Source organism: Rhipicephalus microplus, chromosome X (assembly GCF_043290135.1).
Source record: "Rhipicephalus microplus isolate Deutch F79 chromosome X, USDA_Rmic, whole genome shotgun sequence".
NCBI classification, from domain to species: Eukaryota; Metazoa; Arthropoda; class Arachnida; order Ixodida; family Ixodidae; genus Rhipicephalus; species Rhipicephalus microplus.
The window spans coordinates 426,212,911-426,221,620 of NC_134710.1; positions in this window are offsets into that span (position 1 = coordinate 426,212,911).

Consider the following 8,710-nt stretch of genomic DNA (forward strand, 5'->3'; position numbering starts at 1 on the left):
TATTGTGATGCGACGTTGAAGGTAATGGCCATGCGTTTTGATGCGTGCGAGTTCGCCATAGCACAATTCGAATATTCATACGGATGGAAAACGGCATCATTATCAGTCCAAGATGGCAGCCTATAATTGTGCCCGAAACAGGGCGTACATAAAGAAGAAATGAAGTGGCAGCAGTGCAGCACGAATGCAGCGCGTTAGATGAAGGGAGGAGGAGGAATAAATGAGGAAGGACATGGAGGTTAGGCGTTAGATGAAGAACTACACAAAACCCCGAAGGATGAAATCAAAAGGGAGAAGTTTAATGAAGATTAAAAGCGTCGAGGCATAATACATGCTCGAACCTACTCAGGGTATATCAGCACCTGTCCGCGGTGTTAAAGTTGATAATTTTCGAGGATGACCACTTATACGCAGCGTCTGAACATGCTGCAAAAAATATTCACCATCTGTCTTATTTTTTAACTTGTCTGTTTGTACCGGCCTTTTAAGACATTGGATACCCGGGATGAAGATGCCAAGGCAGTAAGATGGCAAGAGAAAGAAAGGAAGGCTGGGGGATTAACCATATCTTGGCATCCGGTTTGCTGCCTAGCACCGAGGGTTGAGAAATAGGGGCAAGAAAGGGCGTGTAGAGAGACAGAAAATAAAACGCATGTGCACTCAGGAGTAAGATGGCAAACTTAACAGAGTATTTATTACATTCTGTACAGACAGGGCGAGAGGTCTCTTGCGAATGAGCTGGGTGGCTCACTATAAAGTGTACGTTTTGACTTAATCAGCGAATGGGTCCAGAATGCGCTGTTGAATCACGAGACACACACGCCATTTCTGACGGTGCCGCTCACACTCGCTCAAGTCAAGGTCTTTGATAGGTGCGTGGCCACCACACTGCACCTGTGACACCAAGAAACCATTGTGGTCGTCTCGTCGCACGTCTTATGGTGTCGGAATGCCACCTCACTTCCCGGCTAAGATGGACAGTACACGGCGGACAGCAGGCTGGCAGCTCTTCGATGACTTGTTTGATGAACAAAGAACGCGGCCCTCCCCCGTCGGCCCAGGCGCCGCGCGTAACAACGGCTATCCAGTGGTGAGAAGAGGCGTAATAAGCTTGTCTGAGACCACCAGTTTTAAAAAGAACAAAACAAAATTTTAAAAAACTTGCCAGTAGACAATTTACAAAAGACGGCTGGATTCATCAAAAATGCAGAGACCGACATTTGAGCGACATGTCATACATGACATAGTTCAGCAAACTGGTTTTCATCACGTAACTTGAACGGACCTACTGGCACTGGGAAAGGTTAAGAATGATTGTCGCTGACAGATGTACTTCTGTTGCGAAGGTAATGCTCAGAGTCAACCAAATAAAACTTAACATTATATTCAAGTCTTGATAAAAAAATAAGTCAAGTTAGAAAGCTCCTCAGGTGGCCAAATAATAAATTACTTCACCATACTTTATGAAGAAGTAATTTGCAAATAAATAATGCAACCAATGTTTAAATGACATTCAATGACGTGACCGCAATTAACGGTGTGTCGTCGCTATAAAACGGGAAAGTTATATGTGGACACGATCGGGCGAATGCGGCGGAGAACGAATATGTCACGTAATAAAAGCGATGTGATGTTGCACATTTTCATCTTTACAACTCCGTGCCCTTTTGCTTGCTCGTGATGTGTTCGAAGGAGCTAGCCAAGTATTAGGTAGAAGTCAAGCAGAGTAGGCGGGGCTGATAAGAGCAACGTTTATATTCACTATTTACACACTAAAGGTAGCATCATGGAAGCTTGATGAGAGCTTCTGAGAGCTGGTTCAGAGCGTCTCAGTGCTCGCATTTTAAGCCGTGGTCTTCCTAAAATTCTCTGCAGGAGAAAACAATAGACAGTTTGCAATAATCTGCAAGGCAGCTTTTCTGTAATGTTAGTTTTACAACCATAAACTGTCGTTTACAGACGGCTTTTCTCGCTCATTTTGTTTTTGCCATTCACCTTTTTGAGATCTTGTGCTCGCGTGCCTTTGCTGGAATTCGGAGAGGTGACACTTGCGTGCTCGCGTGCACTCACTGGAATTCGAAAAGGTAAAGGCACAATGAGGGAGAAAAGCAGTCTGTGAACGAGAGTTTTTGGTTAAAAAATAAACCTTTAGGAAAGCCGCCTTGCATATCACTGTAAACGGACAGACTGCATGTCCATTCAGTCAAGGGCAGTCCAAAGAAATTGCCGTTTTCATCTCCGTCCCCCAAATGGTGGGGGTAGTGGTTAGAAGAAGGCGCCTAATTTCTGCAGCCCAGCAGGGAGCACGGCGCAGCGAATAAAAATAAAAAAACGAGAAGGAGAAAGAGAGAGAAAGTCAAACACTGCCTTCTTTTCTACCCAGGAAATAGAAAGGATGCACGTTCAGTTCGTCACACGGCGAGAGAGAAACACAACGTAGGTCATAATGCAATAATACGCACAACACAGCACAGTGCAATAACGTTGCATCGCACGTGCAGAATAGGGCCTGCAGCGCTAGGCAGGCTAGGGCCTGGGGGAGTGGATGACTTCAAAGCACCACAGAGTGTGGGAAACATACCTGACGATGAATCCCAACCTCTCGGCTAATTATTCAGCGCGTCTCGTGGCACGTCGAACAAATCAAGCTGCCTCGATTTCCGACAGCTCTTCCTAGGCCGTCAGTCAGCCAGGCGTGTCCAAAGAGTTTTTGAGGAGGGGAGCCAACAGCCCTAAAGAATTCAAAGTATGACTTTCGTGTTGTCGCCTCTTTTGGCGCACCTCGAGAGCGTAGACCCGGAACAAATCAGGGTAGGTGAGGTGACTTTCCGCGAACCTTACCTGCTTTCCAAACCAGTTACTGCATGCAAGCTTCCCCTGAATGGATGAATGTGTGGTTGAAGAAAAAGAAAAAGACACAATCTTTCCTTGCTAGACCACGGCTCAGTCCCTTGAAGGGAAAAGGGAGAGTGGAGAAAATAGTTTAGAAGTAGGTAGGAGGAGAAGGTTTGGAAGAACGTGACGGTCATGGCTGCTAGAGCAGAAAGAGAATAGGGGCCGTCGGCAGGGCACTCCGAGTCTTACAACTTGGAAATGTGGAGTTGCAACAATGTACGCAGATACCTATAGTCATTCCCACGAGAGAAAAAAAGATATGGATCACCTTTCTTGGGCTAGAATACAGAAAACTAGCTAAACGAGAAAACTAAAATAAGTAAAGAAATAACCGATAATCTAACCACCAATGGTCACCACAGCTGCGGAAGGAAAGAAGCAAAAACGTAATCCGCGACCTCGGCACCAGCGGCTACACAGAGGCATTTCTTCGTAGAACACTGTGTATAAGAAAAGACACGGGAAACACGACACCAATGGCGCGGCAACGACGCCACGTGTCGACCAAACTTGAGCTCACGGAACAGGGAACGAAGCACAATGGCAGAACACTGCGAGACCACTCGCAACATATTTGCGTCATGCATACCAGTCCCGACGGCACGGTGTACAGGTGGTTGGGTTGTATTGTAGTCTTTCTGAATTCCTTGAAGTGCACAAAGAGCGCGAAAGGTTGGGTACAAGGAACATGAACATAGAAAACGACTTTGCCATCAAGCCTTTTGCAGTGTGTACTGGACGAACGTAGCGACGGGTGACGAACGACAGGAATTCAGTTCTTATGCGCTTCAGAAATGACTATGAATGGAAAAGTTTTTGAATGGGAATGAAAAAAAAATCATCAAAAACATGGGTGTTGCTATGTCCGTGCAACAGAACTGCAAGCCTGTTGGAAAAAGATGGCAGCAATATCTCATAAAGGGACTGGAGAATTAAAAGCCTCTCTGATTGCCGAGAAGTAACAGAATTCTTCAATCCCGTTACAGCTTGAATAAATTGATTTCCACGAGTGATGAAGAATCACGTATGGCATGAACGGTGCATTTCTGCCTCCTTCCTTCTTGAAATATGGCCGCGACAATTTTCATGGTAACCTAAATTACGCAGCCACTGTTTAATTGGTAGCAAATGACTTGACAAAAACCCATGATGTGCCATCGCTACATTTTAACAAAACTTGAAATCCTGCCAGATGGCGCATTGCTATCGGGAAATTTCGAGCGCTAAATAATGCCCCCACACGACGTTCACAAGCACCCGTCCTGTCTCACTCATTCTTGTTAGCGCCTTGTTTGGCGCTCACAACTTTCCAGATCGCCACATTTATTCAAAAAGAAATTGAAGTGGCATCTCAGGGCACAAGCAGTTCAATGAAATAGAGAGAGAGAACAGGCGCTCGATTGCTCGCGAATCGTGCTGCTTTCTCGTCTTTGAAGCCACATTAATAATGAATCCGGAGCTTAGCTCTTATTCTCCGTTGATTAGGTACATAATCATAGATCAAGCTCAGTGTGGATTTTGATGTAATGTATGAAAGGTGACCTGGAGTGGCACATGTGTCACAACATGCTGCAAAACCCAATTTCATGCCTTCGTACCGTCATGCTCGTTTAATACGAACGTTTGTAGATTGGACTACAGAAACAACATGAAAAGGCCGAGAAATATTTCATTCTTCCGTTCGTTAGTAATATACTTCGTTATGCGTTTTTCTGTTCTCTGGGAGCATATCACGAGAGTTGTGTAGCATGAATGAACATAAATTGCTGTTTCTATTTCACCACAGTCGTTGAACGGTGTACTCTATAAACGCATCATCTACAATAAACTTCGTGCCAGCACAATGCATAAAATGCTCAATTACATCGCCCCCCCCCCAAAAAAAAACGCGGATTTCACCGAAAGATACTCGTAAACCTCATTAGATATTCAAACGTCAAATTTAGAAATAGCACTGCCATGAACGAGATTAACTCCATGGCCAAATTTCACTGCAAAAAGCGCTTGAATAACTGCACCTTGCAGGTATGCAATATACATTGCATGAGGTTTTAGAAGTGTGGTGACATTATTAGTTAAGGTTACATTGTTTTAGCGTTGAATTAGCTTTTTAGGCACGTTTACTGTGCTTTTAGAGTTAATATTTCACCTCATCGGTAATTTAGTGACGTCATTTCATTTCCACATATTTAAAGGAGAATTATGAATAGTTGATATCCAAGCATTTTTTTAAAGATATGTGATTGGTGTTTATCAAAGGACCAACCCTAGAACGAGTGCCGGGGAGGAGAGGGGGGGGGGGGAGATATGAACAGTTTATAATTTGAAAAATAAAATTTTCGGCTTTACAAGCCAGAACGTCAATACGACACCAAGGCACGACATAGTGGGAGGTTTTAAATATTCCAAACCATAGGTCGGCAAAATAAATAGAGCCTATACATAGACTCTCTCAGTTAATAGGCTTTTATCTTAGGACTCAATATAGGGCCCAGCCTATAGCTGAAATTTCAGTGACATATAGGCCACCAAAAATATTTTTCTCTCGAAAGAATTTTCGCGATAGACTGATTTCAATGGAGTAAATCAGCCCGACTTTTTTTTTTTTTCGAATACACCTGAGATAGTCGACAAAACGTTTAGGACGTTTGGCTGGGAACGACCGATCAAACTTTACGTGGATACCTATCACTTTTCGTCTCCACTGTCTCTTTCTAAGTTCATGTTCTTCCTTTCTTGACATTCAACTTCACAGTATTTTAACAAATCCGCATCATATTGGTTCTATAGAAGAAAATAGCTTGTGGTATACGCATCTTAAACAAAACTTGGCCGTGCACTTACGCCCCATCTCACTGTTTTGTATCAATCATTTCACCGTTCTCATTTCACTTACGGTATTGCCGCGTGGTTGCGACGTCAAAGAAGATGGTACGTGGGTTGCTCAAGACGACACTTTTTATTGAGTGAACATGTGCATAGGAAAGTGCAAAGTGCTCGAAATTCGCGCTTTACACAGATAGCGGTAGTCAGAGCATTGGTCGTTGGTAATATGATCTGCGCGAAGGTACGTCGCCATTTATACACGTAGCATCCATATCGTAGGTGTCTCAAGCTTATCAGAAAATTCTAAAATAATCTAGAGTGTTCGCAGACAGCCAAGCGTCCTTTGCGCAAGGCAACTGATTAATATGTGGTGTTTAACGTTTCAAAACCACCACATGATTATGAGAGATGCCGTAGTGGAGGACTCCAGAAATTTTGACAACCTGGGTTTCTTTAACATGCACCCAAATCGCAGCACATAGGCCTACAGCATTTTCGCCTCTATCGAAAATAAAGCAGCCGCAGGTGGGACTTGATCCCGCGACCTGCGGGTCAGCAGCCGAGTACCTTAGCTACTGAACCACTACGGCAGTGCCTTTGCGCAAGACTGTGACATAAAAATACAAGTGAGCGTGGCAGTATAATAATGTTGCGATAAAATTTCAGCAGATGCAACATGTTTCACTGTGGATGCCATTTTCATACAGAACCGTCATCGGGTGGCCACGCGTTGCACGGTGGATCGACGTCTTTGGGTATTTTAAGTAGGCTAAATTTCTACCTAAAACATACGGCGTGACGACAGCACTCACGTTGACTGTAAATATTAACGAAACGAAGTGCTCGCTTCGGTGGGATGATATGCATATCATTAAGAAGCTGTTGTGTATTTCTCAAAGGTCGAGATCATCAATGGTCGAGCAACCCTTCTGGATGAAAGGAATATATTCATTTAATGTTTACAGCCAGCCTGTAGACCGCAACAACTAACGGTGTGGGCCGACATCACTCCTGTAAGTCTATTTAGTGATGTATCCGTTAAAGTAAAAAGTAACTAAATACCTCACTAGTTACTCAAATAAGAAAAAGGAGAACGTTTCACGGCTCCACGTTATATAGATACATAAAAAGGTAACGCATTACCGTTACCGTAACCGAAAAAAACAGAATGAATGTTACCTCTGCCGTAGCTCCGGAGTCATCGGTTTTAATCAATGTGTCTTTGCTGCAGAAACACACAATGATAATTTTAAATCACAAATTTGTGTTTCACACATACTAAACCAAGCAGGGATTATACTCAAAATGTTCAATTAACGAGAATTATTTGTACAAATGTACTGAACCTTAGCAATGTCATATAGAAGCTTATTGATGCCTGCACAAGTGATGGCTTCTGACTCTGCAGTCACACAGGATGAAACCATTTTTTTTTCATTGGAGCATTATACACAAAGTGAGGTCCAATAATCCACGGTATTCATGAAGAAACTATCACTGAACTCTCAAGAAATTTACAAATATCGGCCTTTTCTTGATCCTTCAGCACCTCCAATAAAGCAAGTCGAAATCGCCACTGTTGGATCTAGCCACCGGATTGGCCCGCCGCGCGCCAGTAGGCAATCACGGAGGCCTACATTGGTGCCTTTTTATTAGAGGGGGGGGGATCGGGAGATGTCGTGGGGAAAAGGGGGGGGGGACACTTACAAGTTTGTGACATCAGATGTGCCTTGCAGAGACTTGAGTCTAGAAAAATCACGTCTTGCAACACACATCTTGCAATAGCAGCCTTTTTTTAATATGTTGCAGGTTTTATTTTTGTTTATATAAGAATTCAAATCATGCCTAGAAATCAAATATACAAAAGAACAAAGGTTCCCAGCACTCGTAATTGCATTGTTCTATTGTGTCTTTTCCGGAACAAGTCGAGAGTGGCAGTTGCTATTTCGATTTCTCACACATCTGATGGGTATTGAGCACGTGAACACGCTACAAAAAAGCATTGAAAAGTTGAATGTATTATACATACTTATCAAGCATTCTTATTTGTGACGTTTTTAAGAGAAATTTTAATGGGGCCCACTTGCAAGGGGTGTTCCCCTCCCCTGACCAAACACCAAGGGGTCGGGGAGTCAACGTTCTCTGCAGGCGTGGTCAATGGACGCCCAGCTCGTGACCAGTATGGGCTGTCTATCTGAGCAAATATTGCATTTGCTCTCATCTGCACATATGACCATCGACAGGTTTTTGTCTTGGGGGGATGCAAACCCTTCTTTCAACTTGCATCACGACTGAGGGAGTAGGTCGTGTTGGTGTCGCTAGAGTGGGTAGCAAGTGCTGGTGGAGCTTGAAGGGTTCAAGTGTCCTTTTTGCACCACCCGCCTCACCCACGCCCATGTCTACACTTCATTCATTGAACACCGCGCTGAGAACTAGTTGAATAAATGCGCAGATTTGTTTCCTTCCGCATCCTATACCGCTGCATAAAAGATTCTCACATTGCGAAAAAGTAGGTATTTTGATTCGTTTGAAGGAAAGTTACATTCAAAGCATGACAGATACTCAAAAAAGCGGTTTCATGCAATCGTAATAAGAAAACTCGAAGCAGAGGTGCTTCTTCTTTTGTGCAGTGTACAATGTAAAAGTAAGATCAGATCCGGAAAAAGCGAAATGAGTGACGTGCGTCACTGCTTGCTCATTGTTCAATGAAAAAAGGTTTCATGAAGTATGACGTTGCCAACAACAACAACAACTTAAAACAACATCTTAATTTAAAAAAAAGCAAAGTGCTGCACATTTACCGTAGAACATGGACATAGATTGAAATACGCGTTATTTTTTCATGAAAGCGAAATAAAAACTATTCTACAAAACGCTTTGCATTCATCGGGATGTCGACACATCTGTGTAGTGTCATTTATGCTATTTGGATTAAAATTCCTGAATTTCAACTAATTCAGTAACCTGTGGCGGAAGAGCCTTTTGAATT